Source organism: Tupaia chinensis, unplaced genomic scaffold, assembly GCF_000334495.1.
Source record: "Tupaia chinensis unplaced genomic scaffold, TupChi_1.0 Scaffold000116_1, whole genome shotgun sequence".
NCBI classification, from domain to species: Eukaryota; Metazoa; Chordata; class Mammalia; order Scandentia; family Tupaiidae; genus Tupaia; species Tupaia belangeri.
In genome coordinates this window covers 1,411,643-1,434,904 of record NW_006159580.1, presented here as the reverse complement: position 1 = coordinate 1,434,904, position 23,262 = coordinate 1,411,643, and the positions used below count along the sequence as shown (strand labels likewise).

At 39.5% G+C, this 23,262-nt stretch overlaps 1 protein-coding gene and 1 pseudogene across 2 annotated transcripts in view; one reads left to right on the top strand and one right to left on the bottom strand.

The window, feature by feature from the left end:
- The window catches only part of ILRUN (inflammation and lipid regulator with UBA-like and NBR1-like domains), a gene marked incomplete in the record, with an annotated part of 119,891 nt that overhangs the window by 84,382 nt on the left and 12,247 nt on the right, over window positions 1-23,262 (bottom strand).
- Window positions 11,378-11,841, top strand: LOC102468966 (60S ribosomal protein L27 pseudogene; annotated as a pseudogene).

The window sequence follows — 23,262 nt, the reverse complement described above, 5'->3', positions numbered from 1 at the left end:
AATTAAAAAAAAAAAAAAAAAAAAAAAAAAAGAAAGAAAGAAACAAACAAACTGGGGGGCCAGCAGGTAGCATGAAAGCTAAGGCTGCTGGATCCTACATGGTCCACTGAGCAGTTCGAGTTGCAGACCAACAGCCTGAAAAACACACCAGGCACATGTGTCTACATGCCCAAAATCCTGAGATGAAAATAGGGGAGAGATTGTGACATGGCCATCCCCCTGGGGGGGTGGTGGTGATTCAGTCTCCCCCCCTTCCAGTGAGCATACACAATCTAAAGGAAAAAGCTAAAGAAAAAATAAATATGGACTTAACTCCTAAAAGCAAGGAGAAAATTAAAAAATAAGAACAATTTTACTGAGGTATAATTTATGCAGCATAAAATCTACCCATTGCAACTGTGCAACCACCAGGTTTTAGGACATTTTTATGATCCAAATATACCAATTCCCACAACCTGTGAATATGTTAAATAACCATGGCAAAAGGAAGGGCCAGCATGTGGTGTGGTGGTTGAGGGCACTGGACTCCCACATGGCTGACCATGGTTCGAGTTCCTGACCTGGCGGCTTTCTCACTTTCCCTCTCTCCGTCTCTCACTCTGACCCTCTTTGGTCAAATTAAAAATAGATAAATAAAGTTAAATAAAATAATTATTTTTAAAAAACATGGCAAAAGGGAATAAAGGTTACTGATCACCTCATCTTAAAATAGGGAGATTATCTTGGATTATCCGGATAAACCCAATGAAACAGCTTTTTTAACAGTGAAGAGGGAACTATAGAGAAAACCTGAGTGGTAGTAATGTGAAAAGAACTCAGCTCTGAAGATGAGGAGAAATGGGGCCACAAGTCAATGAATGCATGTAGCCCCCAGAAGTGGGAAAAGGCAAGGAAACAGATTCTGCAGAAAGAAATGGGCCTGGATGACACCCTGATGACCAATGAGATCCACTTCAGACTTCTGATCGCCAAAACTCTTAAAATAATAAACCTGTGTCTTTAAGCCACATAATCTGTGATAATTATTACAGCAGCAAAATATAATTGCAATATACATTATTCTTTCTACTAACTGTAAATGTTCACCATAAAAACTATGAATATGGGGAACCAGCAGTTAGCGTAATGGCTATGTCACTGGACTCCTACGTAGTCGACTGCGGTTCGCATCCCAGACCCGGTGGCTTAGAATTCACACTGGGCACGTGTGCGTGCGTGCCCAAGATCCCAAGAGGAGAATGGAGGAGAAGGGATTGTGGCGTGACCATCCCCCCTGGGGGGTGATTTCTCGCTTTCTGTCTGTCTTTCTCTGTCTGGCGAGCGTACACACCCTATAGTGAAAAATCTCTTAAAAATAAAAAAAAACAACTATGAATATGGGGGCCAGAAGGTGGCATGGTGGTTAAGGTGCTGGATACTCCCACATGGCCGACCACAGTTCAAGTCCTGGACCTGGTAGCCTGCTGTCTCACTTTCCTTCTCTCTATATGCCTGTCTTTCTCTGGTCAAATGAAAATAAACGAATAAATAAATAAAATTAAATTAATATTTTTAAAACTATGATTAAGGCAGAAATAAAGATTATAATTAATGTTTTTTGCTGAGTCATTCCCTCATAACTTTAATTCCACGATCTCAACTTTCCATCAAAGATACATATTTAGAAGGAACTACTATTCTTGTTGACCCCTGGGTTTTAAATATCCTAAAAATGGTAAAAAGCCAGTAAGTTCAGTATTAACTGAAATTTTTGAAAACGCTAGAATACTGGCCAGGAAAACACATGGAAGTGTGTGATACTCAAGAAGTCCCAAATGACGAACACAAAACATGATTCAAAGATCTCTTCATAAACAAAATGGTTAAGGTTTATTGTTGTTCAGGAAACTTTCAGACATGGTTTAAAATAGTTACGAAATGATCAGGTAAATCTATAATTAAGTATGGCTTTCAGCAGTTTGTTTACTTAACAGGGAACTTTCAATAGGCCAGCAAAGGTCAAGTGTGTTCTATCTTGCAAACGAATGAGAGCTAGTTTCTAAAAACACCGAGAAACTTTTATTTAAGATTTTTTTAAAGATGTCAAAAACCAAAATTATAAAGCAATATTCCATTCTCAAATCTTGCTCTTATTTCTACATTCAGAGAAAAATGCATGGGTTTTAAGCACACCTTTTGCATATGCCTTTGATTAAAATGCTTCACACCTGTCTAATATTTCTGGTCTTTGAGATCTCTTGACAGTGTGCTACAGGGACCAGCTTCAGCATCTCTTCACCATTTCTGCTTGCCTAAAGAACAACGTTGGCCACACCGTCTTTGGAGACAAATGCAACAGTAAGCCTCAGCGTATTTCATCTCCAAAAATCCATACCAGGGTATATTTCCAAGAGAAAAATATAAAAGCTCTATAGTATTAATCTTATGCTCTCCTCTAAAAACAAAAATGTAAATAAGCCTTGGCCAAATTCTATGTAATCTGATGAATGAAGCCAATGCAACATTACAAACACTGCCAAATAATGTCATGTGACAAAAAGAAAAAAAAGACACTTAAACTCTGACCTGCACTCCACTCATTCTGCAGTAAACCCATCTCTAAGTACACTGTGGATATATCTGGCTGCTCGCTGGAGTATATAAGATAAGTACCTTTAAAAAGCTGTTACTTACAGCTACAGAACTAAATTAAATTAGATGGCATTCAGAAAAAGAATATAAAAAAGGTAGATTTTACAACTCTCAAACCTAAGAAACACGCTCCTTTTTCTTTTACAAACTAGTAACATGATACTATAAATATGTGCAAGACTGATATCATTTTTAGTTGTAACTAATAACAGCATAAACAAAGGATACAACACTTAAATAATGTTTTCTGTAAAAGTCCTGTTATAACTGCAAATGACCTCATATACTCTATTATAATGTTATATGTTCTGGACAATCAACTCTCATATGACAAGCAGTCAGATTTGAGACAGGTCACCCAAATATGACATTTCTTATGCATTACAGAATAAAAGAATTTTAAAAAAATAACTACTTTACATGATGCTGCATAATTACAACCAATAAAATTACTACGAAAAAAAAAAAAAAAAACACAGAACTATCCAAAGATACATGGGAAAAAAACTATCCAATTTGGTTTACAAAGAAAAAATGTACTAAAAAAACTGAGGGGAGAAAATCTTTCTCAAGCTTTTTCTAACTCTTCCTATAAAAGACCTGTCTCTCAAAGAGACCACATGTCCAAATAACATAAGGATAGTGGAGAAGTTTATGTATTTCAAGTTTCACAAAAGTCAAGATTTCTCTTCAGTTCCCTTCTTATATGGGATCTTCTTTGGCTAAGGGTAAGGCAAAAATAATAATAATACACTTAAATTCACACACTGTTAAGATGAACTAAAAATAGCCAACATAGCCAAATGGTCCGTTTATGGTTCTATTTTATAAATTCCTTTTTTTTTTTTTTTTTGGAGAGGTTTTTGCTATGGGGCACGTGCGCTCGCCAGAAAGACAGAGACAGAAAGCAAGAAATCGCCCCCCAGGGGGGATGGTCACACGCCGCCACAATTCCTTCTCCTCCATTCTCCTCTTGGGAGCTTGGGCACCCACGCACACACACCTGGAGTGAGTTTAAGCCACTGTGTCCGGGACTCAAACCGTGGTCGACTATATGGGAGTTCAGCCACATAGCCATTACGCTAACTGCTGGCCCCTGATAAATTCCATTTTAAAATGAACATATTCACACGAAAATGTCAATTGATAACTGAAGGAAAAACAGAATTAGAAACAAACCTTTTGCTACCACGTGTGCAAAAATTCAGGTAAGAATTGGGGCTGGGGGGTGGGGGGGCACAGGTGGTGTGGTGGTTAAGGATGCTGGACTCCCACATAGCCAACTGTGGTTTGGGTCCTGGATCTAGCAGCTTGCTTTTTCGCTTTCCTTCTCTCTCTCTATGTCCCTTTCTGGTCAAATTTAAATGCATAAATAAAGTTAAATAAAATATTTAGGGGACCAGTGAGTGGCGTGGTGGTTAAGGCGCTGGACACTTCAACATGGCTGACCATGGTTCAAGTCCTGAATCTGGTGGCTTGCTTTCTCGCTTTTCTTTCTCTCTCTCTCTCTCTCTCTCTGTGTGTGTCTTTCTGGTCAAATTAAAATAAATGAATAAATAAATAAAATAAATAATTCTTTAAAAAAAAAAAAGAATTGGGGCCAGCAGGTGGTGTGGTTAAGGTCACAGGACTCCCATGGCTGACCATGGTTCAGGTCCTACACCTGGTGACTTACTTTCTCACAATCCTGTCTCTCTCTCTCTGACCCACCCCCCAGGTCAAATTAAAAATAAATAAATAAAATTAAATAAAATAATCCTTTCCCAAAAACTCAGGTTAAGAATCATCAATGGATACTAAAACAATTGAGAGGAAGATTATTGGGAAACAAAACATTCCCACAGTCTCCGAGAGTCATCGTCATGGATTACTTATAAATTACAAAGGAGAAAAACCAGGTGGGCACTTCTTAACTACATACTCAACTTTAGTACAACTTTAAAACAACATGGCTCCTGGTGTGATGTAATGGAAGTCACAGCATCGTCTGTGTATTATTTCTAACAAAAAAAACATTTAACCTAAATCTAATCATAAGCAAACAATCAGACTTATCAACAATATAAGACACTATAGTGGACAACTGGCCTGTTCTTTAAAAAAATATCAAAGTCATATAATAACCAAATGAAAAAAGTGAAAGAACTGTTGTAGAATAAAGACTTAAAAAGGGGCCAATAGGTGGCACAGTGGTTAAGGTGCTGGACTCCTACATGGCCGACCACAATTTGAGTCCCAAATCTGGCAGGCTTTCTCACTGTTGTTGAGTAATAATATTAATAATAATAATAATAATAATAATAATAATAATACATAAAATTAAATAAATAATTCTTTTTTGAAAAAGAATAAAGAATAAAGGGACACAAAAACCAAATATAACACAGGATTCCTTGAAAATATCCTAAATTTTAAGAAAGTCATAAAGGGTATTTTGGGGAACACATGAGAAATTTGGATATAGGCCATATATTAGCTAATACTACTGTTTCCATGTTGAGTTCTGTGGGGTAACAGCAACACTGCGGTGACTACAGGATGATGCCCTGGCTTTCTCAGGAGATATGGGCTCATGGTTTTATTTATTTCAACTGGTAATATAAATATACAGAAATATATAGAATCCACAGGAAAAAATATATAGAATCCACAGAGAACTCTCATGCAATGTTTGGGGAATGTAGATGGTAGCTCTTTGTCAAACAGCCTAGCAGATTCACAGAGTTATACAAAACTGTACCAAATAAAATGGCAATTTGGTTCCCAAATTTCTACCCAACAGATTTTGAAAATAAGTCCACACAGTCTTAAAAGTATAATGTTTGGGCCAGCCTGGTGGTATGGTGGTTAAATCAGCTGGATCCCACATGGCCAACTGTACAGTTTGAGTCCCAAATCCCCACCCAAAGTACTGAGAGAGAAGAGTGGTGGAGAAAATATTGAAGCATGGTCATCCCCTGCAGGGAGGGGCTTCTCACTCTCTCTCTCTCTCCGTCTCTCTCTGGTGAGCACCTGTGCCCTACAGTAAACTTTAAAAAAAAAAAAAAAAAGAAAAAAAGAAAGGAAAGAAAAATAAGTGAAATGCTCACAAAAGCTTTATTCATAATAGCCAATTAAATCGATTCAGGACCAGCAGAAGGCATAGTGGTTAAAGTGCTGGACTCCCTGATTCAAGTCTTGGTCCCAGTGGCCTGCTTTCTCACTCACGCTCTGTCTTTCCCTGGTAAGTGCATGTGCCTTATATCAAATAAAAAATAATAATAAAAATAATAATTAATAAAAAAAGAAACCACCCAAATGTCCAAATGACAAATGTGGTATATTTATACAATGGATTATTTCTCACTAATAAAAATGAAAAACAGGTATATTCTAAAATATAGATGAACTTCATGAACACTGCAAAGTGAAAAAAGCCAGATATGTCTTCTTATATGCTTCCATTTATATAAAAATCAGAAAAAAGGCACATCATCAGAGACATTTAAAATATTATCAGTTTTGTGAGACTAAAACAGGAACAGAATAAGTGGAAAAAAGCAGAAGAAATCTGTTTCCTAAAAAAACTTTTTGAAATAGGGAGTGCTCACCAGAAAAAGAGAGGGTACATGAGAAAGGGAGATAGCCACACCACAATTCTTTCTCTTCTATTCTCCTCTTGGGATTTCAGGCACACACATACACATACCTGCTATGTTTTCCAAGCCCTGAGGTCCAAGAGTTGAACCGTACTACCGGCCATGTGGGATCCAGCTATCTTAAACTGCTAGCCCAATCTTTTCCTCTCTTAAAAATTGTTTTTAGGGCCAATTGTTTTTAGGTGGCACAGATGTTAAGGTGGCTAGATTCCACATGGCCAGGTGCACAGTTTCAGTCCCAGACCAAGCAGCTTGAAAAACACACAGGGCATGTATGTATTTGTGTCCAAAATCCACAGGAGAGAATGGAGGAGAAGGGGATTGCAGTGTGGTCATCCCCACTGGGGTTGTTTTCCCACTTACCCTCTCATGTGCGGGGTCTGACAGAGAGAAAACATCCCCCAATGAGGCATACTCATACCATAATCCTCTTTCTTCCATCCTGCCAGAATTCTGGGCACGTAGGTACCAGTGTGTTTTTCAAGCCACCAGGGCTGGGATTAGAACCATGGCTGGCCATGTGGGACCCATCTTTCTATGCACAACTTTTTAAAAAAAATTATTATTTATTTAATTTTATTTATTCATTCATTCATTCATTTACATCTGACCAGAGAGAGACACAGAGAGAGACAGGGAACACAAGAGAGAAAGTGCGACAGCACACTACCAAAGAGAGAAAGCAAGCCACCAGGTGTGGGACTCAAACTGTGGTCAACCATGTGGATGTGTCCAGCACCTTAACTACCATGCCACCTGCTAGTCCCATCTATGCACAGCTCTTAACCTCTACACTATGCATGGGCAGAAATACTACTGAAATGATGAAAACAGTTTTAAAACTGGGCTGAGGGGGGGTCAGCAGGTGGCGTGGTGGTTAAAGGCGCTGGACTCCCACATGGCCGACCATGGTTCCAGTCACGGACCTGGCAGTTTGCTCTTTCTCTCTCTCTCTCTCTCGCTCTCTCTCTCTCTCTCTCTGTGTCCCTGTCTGGTCAAAATTTTAAAATGAATAAATAAAAAATAAAGTAATTCTAAAGGGGAAAAAAGACGCGTCTTTAAAAAAAAACTGGACTGAGGCTGCATACCACATAAACTTACTCAAATTACTGAATTATACATTTTAAATGGGTTAACTTATGATATCTACAATAAAGATCTTGAAAGTAGGTAAAACAAACACAACAAATGAAGATAAATGGCAAACTTATGTGAAGAATATACAGGTACTCTTTATGCTATTTTTTCAACTCTTCTGCAGGTTTGAAAATCATCAAAATAATAAGTAGGGGATAAATCAAAATGAATACTGCAAAACACACACCAACATGTATACCACAAAATTAGTGTTTCTTTTCTTTTTTTTTTTAGGGTAAAAGGAGTTTAAATTATCTTTATTTGCAGATGACATGACTATATACACAGAAGACCCAAAGGTATCCATGAAAAAACTTCTTGAGGTAATAAATGAATATAGAAAAGTAGCAGGATACAAAATCAGCCTACAAAAACCAGCAGTTGGTGTAAATGTTGCTGGACTCCAATGTAGTTGACCGCAGTTTGAGTCCCAGACCCGGTGGCTTAAACTCACACCAGGCACGTGTGCGTGCATGCCCACCCAAGATCCCGAGATGAGATGGAGGAGAAGGAATTGCAGTGTGGTCATCCCTCCTAGAGCAAAATTGGTGTTTCTAATTGCAGATTACCTAAAGGAGGTAAAGGACATGGCACAATTCTGACAGATTCAGGGTTAACGAAGGAGCAAAATGATTGCTAGTGCCAATTTCTAGCCAAAGACTTGCTTAAATAGTAACTTTTTCTCTACTTAGATATTATTTTCCCTAATTACACAAGTAATGAATATTCACTGAAGAAAATTGAAAAATTAAAAGTGAAAGAGCAAGGGTTAGCAGGTGGCATGGTGGATGACAGTACTGAATTCCCATATGATTGACGTGGTTGAAGTTCCAGACCTGGTTGCTTGCTTTCTCACTTTCTCTCTCTCACTCTATCCCTCTCTGGTCAAATTAAAGTAAACAAACAAATGGATAAATAAAGTTAAATAAAATAATTATTTAAAATAAAGTGAAAGAGCAAAAAAATGATTAAAGATAAACTACTGATACATGATCCCATCAGCCAGAGATAGCCATTTAACCTTCCTATTCATTTGGGCAAAGGAAAGTTACTGATAAAGTTACCACAATTTGACTGATTATTAAGTTGGTATTCCAAAACTTTATATGCTATCCTATTCAAACAATCACATAAGTTCTGATAAGAATCAAAAACAGAGGGGCAAAAAAAAAAAACAAAAAAAAACAGAGTGGCCAGCAGGTAGCATAGTAGTTGAGGTGCTGGACTCCCACAGAGCCAAGTGCAGTTTGAGTCCCAGACCTAGAGGCTTGCTTTCTCACTTTCTCTCTCTGTCTCTGTCTGGTCAAATTAAAAATTAAATTAAATTAAAAATTCTTTAAGGGGCCGGCAGATGGCATGGTGATTAAGGTTGCTGCACTCCCACACGGCCAGCCATGGTTTGAGTCCTGGACCAGGTGGCTTGCTTTCTCTCACACACACCCGGCCCTGGCTATGAAAGAAAATAAAGAGAAAGAAAATAAAATTAAATAATTCTTTAACAAAATAAATAAATAAATAAAAGCTATGAGATGGAGTGGCCACAAGGTGGTTCTGAGGTTAAGGTGGCTGAATCCCACAGGCCAACTGCACAGTTCAAGGCCTGATTTACAGCATGAAAATCATGCAGGGTGCACATGGCATGCCAAAAATCCTCAGAGAACAGAGGAGAAGGGATTGCGGTATGGCCATCCCCCTGAGGGAGGGGTTCTCACTTCCCCCCACTTCCATCTCTCTGTCTCTGGTGAGCACATGTACCCTATAGCAAAACTGAAAAGAAAAAAATATGTATTAGAAGCAAATCCAGTACATCTTTTTCAGTTTCCAATCAAAGACTGCAGGCTGAATGCATGCATTGACCTCAACTCTCTCCCTAAGTCCTCCTAAAATACGGGATGGAAAATGAAGGTATAAATTCACAAAAACAAAGTGAACAATTAAGGCAACATTTGGGGCACTGGAAAATAGGTAAGTAGTAAATGGACTGCAAACTTGAGAAAGCTGAAATCCTCTTCAGCCAGCAGTTGGACAAATAGAGAAGCAACACAACTTACCAAGAGGATCCTGAAACGATTCAGGAGTAACTCCAGGTATTTTACAACCAAGGGTGAAGATACGAACAAAAACAAGAGAGGTTACCTATTTATCTGAACCTCATAGTTACACCTCAGATCCCCTAATATAGTCTGAACAGGGCATAGTATGGTGACTGCCCCACCCTGGAGGAAATGGGTAGGGTTTTAGGCCCAGAGCTAACAAACCCTACAGTCACAGTCTTGCCCACAGTTTCCAAGTCTTTTTTTTTTTTTTCTATCCTACTATTAAAGAGATGTGGTCAAGAACCATTATACATTTAAGGTAAAGCATCTAACCTGAAGGAAGATTAAAGCAAGCAGAAAAAAGGCAATGTGAAAAAAGGAACATTGCAGTGATCTCCCAGAAAATAAACCAAAAATTCTGTCAAAAGGTAAAAAGAGGGACCAGCAGATGGCATAATCACGGTTCGAGTCCTGGACCTAGCAGCTTAAAACTCATTGCTGGCCAGGTGTGCATATGTGCCCAAAATCCTGAGAGAAGAATGGAGGATGCACAGACTACACTGTGGCCATCCCCCTGTGGGGTGATTTCTCACTTTCTGTCTGTCTCTATCTCTCCAGTGAGTGCATATATCCTATAGTAAAAATCTCTTAAAAAAAAAAAAAAAAAAAATAAACGATGGGACCAGCAGTTAGTGTAATGGCTATGTTGCTGAACTCCCATGTAGTCGACCGTGGTTCACGTCCCGGACACAGTGGCTTAAACTCACGCGGGGCGCATGTGCATGCATGGCTAAGATCCCGAGAGGAGAACAGAGAAGGGATTGTGGCGTGGCCATCCCCCCAGGGGTGATTTCTTGCTTTCTATCTCTCTGTCTTTCTGGCAAGCGCATGCACCCTATAGCAAACCACCCCCCCCAAAAAAAAAGTGATGAGAAAACACAACTAGAGAACCAGACAAGAAGGTCCAATATCTGGAAAACAGAAAGTGAAGGAAATCAAAGAAATCATTCAAAAAATTTTCTGAGGGAAAATTTAACTTAATTCTGTAGTTCAGAGGTTAAGTTCTGCACAGAGGAAGCCAGATAATACATGGTCCACCAGGGTTTGAGTTCCAGCCCTAGTGTCTTGGGAAAAGACATGGCAGATAAGCGTGAGTGTAAGCATGTGGCACAGGATCCTGATGGCATGAGGAATTAAAGGAAAAAAGACAGTGGTGTGTTTGAGCCCCACTAGAGGGTTCTCCCTCTCTCTCAGGTAGCCTCTGACAAGAAAGAACAAACTTGTCAAAGAACAGGAGAATGGAGGATGGAATTTCCAGACTGAAAAGTCTCATCAAAGCAGAGCACAATGTATATAAATATATGCTGAAATGCATCACCGCCAAATTTTAAGACACTGGGGAATACCTAGAAAACAGGATTTATTTAAAGAACAAAGCATCCACACAGCATCACATTTCAATCTTAGCACTGAGAAACAAAAGACAAAGGATTAGTGCCTTCAAAATTTCTGAAGAAGATATTCCCAATCTTAAAACCATTCTGTGAAGCATTCCATATTTTTTTAACAGAACTATCATATGATCCAGCAACTTCATTCCTGGGTGTCTATCCAAAAGATAGGAATACACTCATTTGGAAAAACACTTGCATATCCATATTTATTACAGCATTATTCACAATTGCTAAGACATGGAATCAACCCAAATGTCCAAGAACAGATGAATGGACTGAAAAGGTGTGGCACGTATACACTATGGACTACTACTCAGTCATAAAAAACAATGAGATCCTAGCATTTGGCAGAAAGTGGACAAATATGGAAGATTTAATGTTAGGTGAAGCAAGCCAGACTATGGAAGACAGGCATTGTATATCCCCACTTAACATATACCAAATGTCGTCTGTGGGGGTGAAAGGTTAAGTGGATGTAGCCATCTTTCCTTTCCGTAGGCCCTGGTGGTTGCTATGGAAATGGGCAAGTTCATGAAACCCGGGAAAGTGGTGCTGGTGCTGGCCGGACACTACTCTGGACGCAAAGCCGTCATCATGAAGAACATTGATGATGGCACCTCAGACCGCCCCTACAACCACGCTCTTGTGGCTGGAATTGACCGCTATCCTCGCAAAGTGACAGCTGCCATGGGCAAGAAGAAAATCACCAAGAGGTCAAAGATCAAGTCTTTTGTGAAGGTTTATAACTACAATCACCTCATGCCCACAAGGTACTCTGTGGATATTCCCTTGGACAAAACTGTGGTCAACAAGGATGTCTTCAGAGACCCTGCTCTTAAACGCAAGGCCCAGCGGGAGGCAAAGGTCAAGTTCGAAGAGAGGTACAAGACAGGCAAGAATATGTGGTTCTTCCAGAAGCTGCAGTTTTAGATGTTTTGTGTTTCGGTCATTAAAAAGGTGGGGGAAAAAAAAACATAAACCAAATGTCTGCACTCCATGGCAGAAACTAAAAGACTGTAAGGTATAAAATCATGAAGAGCAATTGTGAATACCAGAGACCGTGTAGGAGGAGAGTGAGCAATGGAGGATAGAGGGAGGTAATCACCGGAGGGATGGAGGGAGGCAAAACATTAAACAGACACAAAAAAAATGGAAAATTATCTGTTGTCAGGACCAGCAGTTAGCGTAATGGCTATGTCGCTGGACTCCCATGTAGTCGACCATGGTTCATGTCCTGGACCCAGTGGCTTAAACTTATGCCGGGTATGTGTGCGTGCATGCCCAAGATCCCGAGAGGAGAATGGAGGAGAAGGGACTGCGGCATGGCCATCCTCCCTGTGGGGTGATTTCTCGCTTTGTCTCCTTGTCTCTCTCTGTTTTCCTGGCGAGCACATGTGCCCTATAGCAAAAACCTCTCCAAAAAAAGAGAAAAAATAGAAAAAAAAAAAAAAAGAAAGAAAGAAAATTATCTATTGTTGATGTGTATGGTGAGATCTCTGACTAAACTAATATGCATAGTATTCATGCTGGGAAAATTCATTTTGTATGCTGTAAAGATGTACAGTGACTAAAGAAGAAGAAGATAAAACAAAACTGCTAACCAGCCAAACCTGGAAATTCAACCAAGTATCAGAGTAAGATAATGGTAGTTTCAAAATGTAACTCCCCTGCACTCTCAGGAAGTTAAAAATGGGGTACAGGAAACAGAGGTTCCAACGAAGAAGGGGTGACTCCCCAGAGTAAGAGTTGTGCAACAGACCCAGAGCTTAACCAGTCCAAATCAAACCAGTACAGGTCAAACCATGTCAAATACTCTAGAAGAGACTACTTCAAAAGGATAAAACAAATACACCACCTAAAATGTCTGAACTGTTGAGAAAAGATTTTATAGCTGGTAAAGAAACTGAGAATAACTGTTAAAAAAAAAAAGAAAGAAAGAAAATCTAAGAGACTGAGTAAATCGAACTCCAAGACAATTAATACCCTCAAGGAAGCAAAACTTTGTACAGAAAAGAAAAAGTTACCTAAATACACTAGGGACTTCAGTGTTAGTTAGTATTTAAACAGTTACAACAAAATAAACACTGAAAATATATTTAACCAAATTACAAATATCTAGACAGGGAAAACAGGAGGTTAGGTGAGTGAAACTAACAACTATTTTCGGACAGGCACAGTTCCAAATCTTTATAGATACTGATTTATCTAATCTTTAGATTAAAAACTGATACTGTCCTTATGTATGAGGAAACTGAGGCACAGAGAAGTAGGTAGCTTGCTAAAGGTCACACAACTAATAAGCAGCAGAGGCTTATGAACTTTGTTCTTTACCAACTACACTAGTTATCAAAAAGCTCAATCCTCATCTGCCTGTAGAAAGTCAATAATGACTAAAAAAAAAAGGAGAAATGATAAAAACCCAAAATCCACTTAAAAGAATTAAAACAGGGACTGGCAGGTGGCTAAGGCGCTGGACACTCCCACATGGCTGACCAGTTTGCATCCGGGACCTGGAGGCTTGCTTTCTCACTTTCTTCTCTCTCTCTGGTCAAATTAAAATGAATGAATGAATAAAATTGAATTAAAAAAATAATTCTTTAAAAAAAAATTCAAATACCTCTGAGGAGTTGGATTAAAGAAGAGGAGGTCCTGGAATCAGCAGATGGCATAATGGCTATGTTGCTGGACTCCCATGTAGTCGACTGCAGTTCGAGTCCCGGACTAGGTGGCCTAAAATCACACCAGCTGTGTGTGCGTGTGTGCCCAAGATCCCGAGAGGAGAATGAAGGAGAAGGGACTGCAGCGTGGCCATGGCCCCTTGAGGGTGATTCCTTGCTTTCTGTCTCTGTCTCTCTCTTTCTGGCGAGCGCACATGCCGTATAGCAAAAACCAGCGGGGAAAGAAAAACCCCCAAAAAAAAAAAAAAAAAAAAAAAGAAGAAGGGGTCCTACCCCTGGTGTTCTTTGTTGTTGTTGTTGTTGTTTTTAAATTTTATTTTTTTTGCCACAGAATGTGTACTGTACCCTTGCCAAAGACAGAAAGAGGGAAAGTGAGAAATCACCTGGGGGGAGGGAGGACTGACCATGCTGCAATGCCTCCTTTATTTTCTTCCTGGAATTTCAGGCATGCATGCACATTCACCTAACAAAATTTTCAAGCCACCTGGTGCAGGACTCAATGTGGTGGGCCATAAAATTCAGTGCCTGAACCATCAAATCACCTGCTAGCCCCCCATTGTTCCTCTTAACAAACCTGTAGAACTACCTAATCTTTAGGTACTTTTGTTAACTTGAATAAAATAAAATCTAAAGTTAAAAAAGTACCCTCCTTTAAAAACACTTTCAAGTAAAAAAAATAAATAAATAAAAAGCATAAAGAAGCCCAAATTTTATATATCTGTGTATACACAAACACACACACACACACACACATATTTAATACATGATAAAGAGCATTTCAAGGCTAGCCAGGTAATGGGGTGGTTAAAGTGGCTAAATCTCACATGACTGACTACATAGGTGGAGTCCCAGATCCAGTGGCTTGAAAAATATGCCACATCCCAGGAAAACTAAACACAGACACACAGAAATGAGATTAATAACAACTAAGAAAATGGCCATCTTACTGGTAGGGACAAGTCTGGAGTTGAATGTTATCTTTCAGAATTTAAATAGGGAGATCAGATCACAACAGAAGATAAAGTTCATGGGACTGAACTTATGAAACAGAATCTTATGACTTTTGACTAAAATATTACTGATTTCTTTATGCCTTGTTTTCCAGATTTAAGGATTTTTGTCTATCTTCAGCTGCCGATAGGGTTCATGCACCTACTATTCAAACAGACTCCTAACCTGTTTCCTATCTTAGCATTTTTTACTATGATTTATTAAAGCTAAAACAGCTTTACTTGAAATTAAAAAATAGCTATCTAGTGACTGCAGTAAACTATATAGCATCAGTTAGGTGCTACTTTATAGTATATTCATTATACTCAGAGCTTCATGCCTAAAGTCAGACATGTGTTCACAGATACGTTGTATATATCAGCTGAACTTGCTATTGAAAGCAGCTAGATTAATTAAGATATTTTATGAATCAATAAAATGTGGGTGGGGGGGAGGAATGGTAAGCAACTGTAGACACCAGAGACAGTACAGGAGGAGGGTGGGAAATGGCAGTGTGTGAGAAATAGGGGGAAAATATATATACACACATGAAAAAAAATGGAATGACAACATGTATGATTAAGCCACTGTGCAGTGTATCCTAGATGGAAAATCATATTCTGTATGCTGTGATGATGCTCAGTAAATAAATGTAAATTAATTAAAAAAAAAATAGAAACAGGTAGTGAGGTACTGTAGCAAATCTGAAATAACAGAGTATATGTAAATTCTTTGATGAAAGAGAATTTATGTCTTATTCATGTTTTTATCATAGGTGATTTGCTTGAGACACAGTAACTCCTCAATACATGATGGATGAATAAATTATTTTAAAAAAGAAAGAAAAATATGCCACAAGTGTGCTTGCATCCCCAAAATTCCCAGAGGAAAATGGAGAAGTGTTTGAGATGTGGTCATCCCCCCTGGAGATGCATCTTCGCTTTCTCTCTCTCCAGTGAGTGCAGGTGCCCTATAACCAATCAGATAACATTTAAAATCACTGGGGAAAGCATAAATCTTTCAATAAAAGGCAAGACCAATCTTCTGGAAAACATGTTGGATTTAACCTCCCACTACACTGTCAAATAAATGCCAGTTATATAAAATATTGATATGTATATCACATAACCAAAAAGAGAACAGAGGTAAACGTTTATAAAACAGTTAGGTGGGGAAGGATTTCTAAGCATGAAGTATAATAAGGGAGAAAAAGATTGCTGGATTCAACATCATAAAAATTCTCCCCCAAAAAAGTCAGGGCCCATAGGCCAGTCCCATAACCTAGTAGTTAAGGGAGCCAGATTCCACATGGCCAACCACATGGTTTGAATCCCAATCCTAGCAGCTTAGAAGACACACCAGGCACACATGTATGCAGAATCAAAAATCCGGGTAGGTTGAAAAGATGGAGGAACAGAGACTGTGGCATGACCACAACTATTAAGGAGTGCCCCCTCTCTCCCTCTGATGAGCACACACACCCTCTGGTAAATTAAAAAGAAAAAGTCAGGGCCAGCAGGTAGTTAAGGCGCTGGTCTCTCACATGTTTTCTTACTTTCTCTCTCTCTTTGACTCCCTCTGGTGAGTGCATGTGCCCTATGGCAAATTAATAATAATAATTAATTAATTAAAGAAATAATTCTTTAAGAAAAACAAAAAAAATCAGGACCAGCAGTTGACGTAATGGCTACGTTGCTGGACTCCCATGTAGCTGACCATGGTTCGAGTCCCGGACCCAGTAGCTTAAACTCACACCGGGCACCTGTGTGTGCATGCCCAAGATCCCAAGAGGAGAAGGGATTGCACGTGGCCAATCCCCAGGGGGTGATTTCTCGCATTCTATTTCTCTGTCTCTGGTGAGCTCACGCATCCTATAGCAAAAGCCTCTCAAAAAACAAAAAAATTAAGACCAAAAAAAAAAAAATGTCAAGGGGCTAGATGATATTGAAGAGGTAACACATCACTCTTCCATGCTGGACCCACATGGGGAAGTCTCAGGCTCGCTTCCCAATGCCTCCCTGTGCACTCTGTACAAGCACTTTCACCTGTGTTCTGGGCTGGCTAAAGCTGGGGGCAGACCACAGTACGAGAATCCTATTAGGGTACCTTATTCTCTGCTTGCTTGCTTGCTTTCTCTCTACTCACTTGCTCTCTCACAGAATAAACAAGCTTAACCGAAAAGACTCAAATAGTTACACAGACACACACACACACACACACACACACACACACACTCTATAAACCAAGTTAAAAAACAAACTAGAAGAAAAACATTTACTAGGAAGGTTAATCCTTAATATGCCAACAGCTCACACGGATCAATGAGAAAAAGAGTAACAACCCAATAGAGGTGGAGAGAAAAATACACAAACAAGTCACAGAAAAATTAAAATGGTGCATAAATAAATGGAAAGATATCTGATTTATAATTAAAGCAAAATTTAAATGAACACGCTTTTACCCATCAGAGTAACAATAATGTAAAGTCAAAATAATTTTTGGGTTAACAGTATAGTATAACTCTTATCCATTAACAAGGAAATGCTAAAGATTATATAGACACAATGAAATATTATGCATCTATCAAAATGAACTGGGAAGGGGGTAACCAGCAGTTAGCATGATGGCTATGTCACTTAACTCCACATAGTCGACCATAGTTCAAGTCCTGGACCGGGTAGCTTAAACTCACTCCGGGCGCCTGAGAGGAGAATGGAGGAGAAGGGATTGCAGCGTGACCATCCCCCGAGGGGTGATTTCTTGCTTTCTGTCTCTCTGGCTCTGTCTTTCTGATGAGTGCACCCGCCCTACAGCAAAAAACCTCTTAAAAAAAATAAAGAACCGGGGGAACACTGTACATAACATATTGTAAAATTAAAAAAGCAAATCAGAAAACAGCATGTAAAGTATGATCTCATCTGTCTGGTCTTTTTTTAATAATTATTTTATTCAACTTTATTTAGTTAGTTAAATTTTACCAGAGAGAGACAGAGTGAGAGAGATGGGGGAAGGGGCAAGCGAGAAAGCAAGCCGTCAGGTCCGGGACTAGAACCAGGGTCAGGCCTGTGGGAGTCCAGCACCCTTAACCACCATGCCACCTGCTGGCCCCTTGGTTTTTCTTTTTAAATATAGGGGAAAGGACAAGACTTCTTTGTGAAGGTCATACACCAACAGACCATGCTCTCAGAAAAAATCATGACTGGGACCAGCAGTCAGCGTAATGGCTATGTGGCTGAACCCCCATGTCGTCGACTACAGTTCACATCCCGGACCTGGTGCTTAAACTCACGCCAGGCACGTGTGCGTGCATGCCCAAGATCCCGAAAGGGGTACGGAGGAGAAGGGATGGGGCGTGGCCGTCCCCCCTGCGGGGTGATTTCTTGCTTTTTATCTGTCTCTCTCTGTCTTTCTGGCGAGTACACACGCCCTACAGCAAAAACCTCTTAAAAAAAAAAAAAAAGAAAAAAATCACAACTAAAGTGGATGATAAATCTGAAATGGCCTACCCTAAAGTACATATTTAAAAATATACAGTTGTGGGGATCAGCAGTTGGTGTAATGGCCATGTCACTGGACTCCCATGTGGTCGACCATGGTTCGAGTCCCAGACCTGGTGGCTTAAACTCATGCTGGACGCATGTGCGTGCCCGAGATCCCCAGGGGAGAATGGAGGAGAAGGGATTACGGTGTGGCCATCCCCCCTGGGGGCTGATTTCTCACTTTCTGTCCCTCTCTCTCTGTCTTCCTGGTGAGCTGAGTGCACATGCCCTATGCAAAAACCTCTCAAAAAAAAAAAAATTAAAAATGTAATTGTTGTGGGGCCAGCAGGTGGCATGGTGATTAAGGGTGCTGGACTCCCACATGGCTGAACCATGGATGTGTCCCAGACCTGGCGGCTTGCTTTCTCTCTTTATCGTTTGCTCTCTCTCACTCTGGCCAAATTTAAATAAATAAATAAATGGAATGAAATTAAAATTAAAAAAAAATACAAAGTTGTGGGGCCAGCAAGTGGCTTGGTGGTTGAGGGCACTGGACTCCCAAATGGCCGTACACGGTTCAAGTCCTGGACCTGACGTCTTGCTTTCTCACTTTCTCTTTCTCCCTCTCTCTCTCTTTCTCTCTCTCTCTCTCTCTCTCTGTGTCCCTCTCCAGTCAAATTAAAATAAATAATACATAAAGTTAAATAAAAATAAGTCTTAAATAAATAAAACATTGTTTTAAAGCAGTACAAGGAGAAAATATCCCAATCAAGCCTGATGTTGAAGAACTAAACGTTACTGCTTTCATGACCTCCATTATTAATACAGAAGGCAGTTCTTTCACAGAAAATAATGAGAAAAGGGACTTAAGTCTGTGTGGAAACTGGAGAACAGAGCCAGATCCCACATGGCCAACTCTGGTTTGAACGTGTGTGTGCATGCCCAAATTCCTGATGGGATGGAGAAATGGAGAAGGAATTATTTCATAATCACGCCCCATTCGGAGGTACTTCCTCTTTCTCTGGCCAGCACACATCCTCTCTAGCAAGTTATTTATTTATTTTTCATTGTAATTTTTGCTTTAGACAGATTTTTGCTATAAGGCATGCACATTTACCAGAGAGACAGAGAGAGAGAGACAGAAAGCCAAGAAATCATCTCCCTAGTGGGAATGGCTACACTGCAATCCCTTCCCCCTCCATTCTCTTCTCAGGATTTTGGGCACGCACATACCATGAGTTTCAAGCCACTAGGTCTGGAACTCGAACCACAGTTGGCCATGTAGGAGTTCAGTGATGTAACCATTATGCCATTTGATGGTCCTGCCCTCTAGCAATTTTAAAAAATAAAAATAACAACAGAGGAAGTATGATAACTTCTTTAAAAAAATTTTTTTCTTTATTCATGCCACACAATCGCTATGATAAGTTAGGAGGGAGGGAAGAACACCATCACAGGTCTGATCTTGCCATAATTCCCTTTCTTCAGCCCACTGGATCGTGGGCACTCACACATCCCTAGCAGAGTAGGCTGGGGATTTGAACCTGTCACCATGTGAGATTCAGCTTCTCTGGAGCAGTGTACTACCACTGGCCATAGAGCCAGCCCTGATAACTTCTAATCAGCATAAATAAGAACTCTATAACCACTCAGATCAAATAACTCCATGTCTACCAAGGCATAGAATTTCTCTGAAAGAACACAACAGCCACTTGAAAGTAAGATGTGAGAGAGAGGACACAGGGATTTATGAACTATCTAAATTTTCACAAGAAATATGTATTATTTTTAAGCTTATGTATCTAAATAAAAGGGTTTTTATTATTTATTTTATTGTTGTTACTATTTTTTAATTTGCTATAGGGCATGTGCGTTCACCAGAAAGAGAGCGAGGGAGTGGGCGGGAGTGAGAAAGCATGCCACCAGGTCCAGGACTTGAACCATGGTCAGCCATGTAGGAGTCCAGCACCTTAACCACATCACCTGCTGGCCCCAACCTAAACAAAATTTTACGAAGTTAAAGCACAAAAAGTAAACTGGAAAAACATGGACATATTACAACTTATAAATACCAATTTTCAAAATGAGAAAGACCCTAAAAGGCAAAGACATTTAAAGATAATTTAAGAACCTTTAGAATAACATTCAGCAATAAAACAAAAAGAACTTCCCTTTTATAATACATGCTACAACATACGGGTGAACCATGGAAACATTATGCTAAGCTGAAGGAGTCAGACATGAAAACCTATACGCTGTATGTTTACATGTATATGAAATGTCCAAAGAAAACAGAATGGGGTGCCTGGGGCTGGGATGAAAGTGGGAACTGGCCAAAGTGGCACAAAGGATTTTATAGGAGTGACAGAAATTTTATAAAACTAGACTGCAATGATGGTTACACAACTCCATAAACTTACTAAATATCACTGAAATGCACATGTAACACAGACGAATTTTATAATATGTAAATTAAATATCAATAAAGCTCTTCCATTTTTAAATGAAAACGAAGTGTAACCATATAGTTAGAATTTACTTTCAAATACTGTTCTGGTGGAAAAAAGATGAAAGAAAGCTGACTGTTAATGACCGTGAAATCTAAATGATGGCACACACGGAACACAGGACTTGGCTGACAATCAAAGAAATCCAAACTGAAATAAGTAACACCTTTTACCTATCGTGTAAATCAACCTGGCAAAGATAAAATTTGTAATTCCCAGAAAACAGGCTTTTTACACCCTGTTAAGATGAATTAGTACATCCTACATGGATGAAATCTAGTAATGTTCATCAAGAAACTTCAAAAAAGCATGCTTTTTACCTACCAATTCCATTTCTAAGAATGTGTCCTAAATTGGGGCCAGCAGATGGCATAGCAGTTACATTGCTGGACTCCCACATGGTGACTGCGGAGCCCCAAACCCAGTGGATATATGCCCCTCCCCCAGGTGATTTCTCACTTTTCCTCACTGTCTCTCTCTCTCCTCTCCCCCCAGAGTATACACGAACCCTAAGGACCAAAAAAAAAAAAAAAAAAAAAAAAAGTGTCCTCAATAAATACAAGTGTCGGGGCCTGCAGGTGGCATAGTGGTTGTGGCAATGGACTCCCAGGTGGCCAAGTGCAGTTTGTGTCTGGGACCCAGCAGCTTAAAATTCACATCAGGTACTTATACATGCGTACCCAAGATCCCAAATAGAAAATACAGAAGGGATTAAGGCGTAGCCCTTGGGGGTGTGTGTGTGTGATTTCTCACTTTCTCTCTCTGTCTGTCTCCAGCACATCCATGTGCTAGCAAAAATCTTTCTAAAAAAAAAAAAAAAACAAAACATACATACATACAAGTGTGATATATCACAATAGGAAAAGAATTAGAAGGTGAGGGACCGGCAGGCGGCATGGTGGTTAAGGGCACTGAACTTCTACATGCGCCCCCCCCCCGGCACCGCGCGTTCTCTCTCATTCTCTCTCTCTCTCTCTCTCTCTCTCGCTCTCTCTCCCCTCTCCCTCCCTTTCTCTCACTCTGTTCCTCTCTGGTCAAATTTAAATAAGGTTAAATAAATTTTTTAAAAAATTAGGAGGTGAAAATGATTAAGCAAGTGCAAAGATATTTATAATAGTGAAAAACAGGAGACCAGCAGTTAGCGTAATGGTTATGTCTCTGGACTCCCACGTAGTCAACTGCGGTTCAAGTCCCGGACCTGGTGACTTAAACTCACGCCAGGCGCGTGTGCCCAAGATCCCAAGAGGAGAATGGAAGAGAAGGGACTGCGGCGTGGCCATCCCCCCTGGGGGGTGATTTCTCGCTTTCTATCTCTCTGTCTCTCTCTCTGTCTGTCTGGCGAGCGCACGTGCCTTATAGCAAAAACCTCTCCAAAAAAAATTAATTAATTAAAAATAGTGAAAAACAAACCAAAATATAAATGACTGCTTAAATAGATTACTGAATATTCAAATAAAGGAATACTAGGAGCCATGAAAAAAAAACAGATGAAGAGACGGTCACATATTTAAGTTAAAAAGAAGCTATAAAGCAATATGTATATAAGAATTTTTTAATTTTAAATAAATGATATACACATGTATATCTACATCCAAACCTATGGGAACACAAACCAACAGCAGTGATTAGCTTTGAGAAGTATATTATAAGCTTTATTGTCTTTCTTAGACATTTCTGAATTTGCTGGGTTTTAATAGCCAGCATTATTACCTTTATAATGAGGACGTGGAAGGGAACAAAATTTCCCCAAAAGGAAAACTTTTTTACAGAAAATAGACAAGGGACAAGTTTAGTTGATTCATAAAAGAAACACAACAGACTTTCAGGTTGAGAAAATACTCATTAGAAATGACAATACAAATTAAAACAAGATCATATTTTTAGCCTATGAGACTAAAAACCTTTTTTTTAATTATAATATCTTGCACTGATGAGGTAGCACAGAAATTTACTCAGTAAACAGTGGCAGAAATACAAGAGTCCAACTTTTATGGTGAAGACAATGTGGCATCCAAGAATTAAGAGCATTAAAAGCCAAGTTTATCTTTAGCCCAGCAATCCTTAGCCCAGCAATCTAATTCTAGGAATAAATTCTATAGAAATAAGGATGCAAGCCAAGATTTATCTACAAGAATGTTCAATATTACATTTATAGTGACAAGACAAAAAAATGAAAACCACCTAGATGTCAAAAAAAATTATTATTCTATTAGGTCCATGCAACAAAACCTGCACATGGTCATAGGAGACTGTTGACATTACAGTGTGCGTACTGGGTTGTACAATGTACGCCCCCAAAGTTTATGTCCACCTACAAGTTCAAGATGTGACCTGATTTGGAAACAGGGTCGTTGCAGATGTACTGAATTAAGATACAGGCATACTTGATTAGGGTGAACCCTAAGTCCACCTGAGTGGTGACCGTATAAGGAAAAGATGTGGAGAATCTTTTTAAAAAAACACAAGGAATGGGGCCCAGCGAATGGCGTGGTGGTTAAGGCGCTGGACACTCCCACATGGCCAACCATGGTTTGAGTCCCAGACCTGGTGGCTTGCCTTCTCACTTTCCTTCTCTCTCTCTGTCTCTCTCTGGTCAAATTAAAATGAATGAATGAATAAAATTAAATAATTAAACACACACACACACACACACACACACACACACACAGAAGAAGGCCATATAACTAAAGACGCAGAGCCCTCAGGAGATGC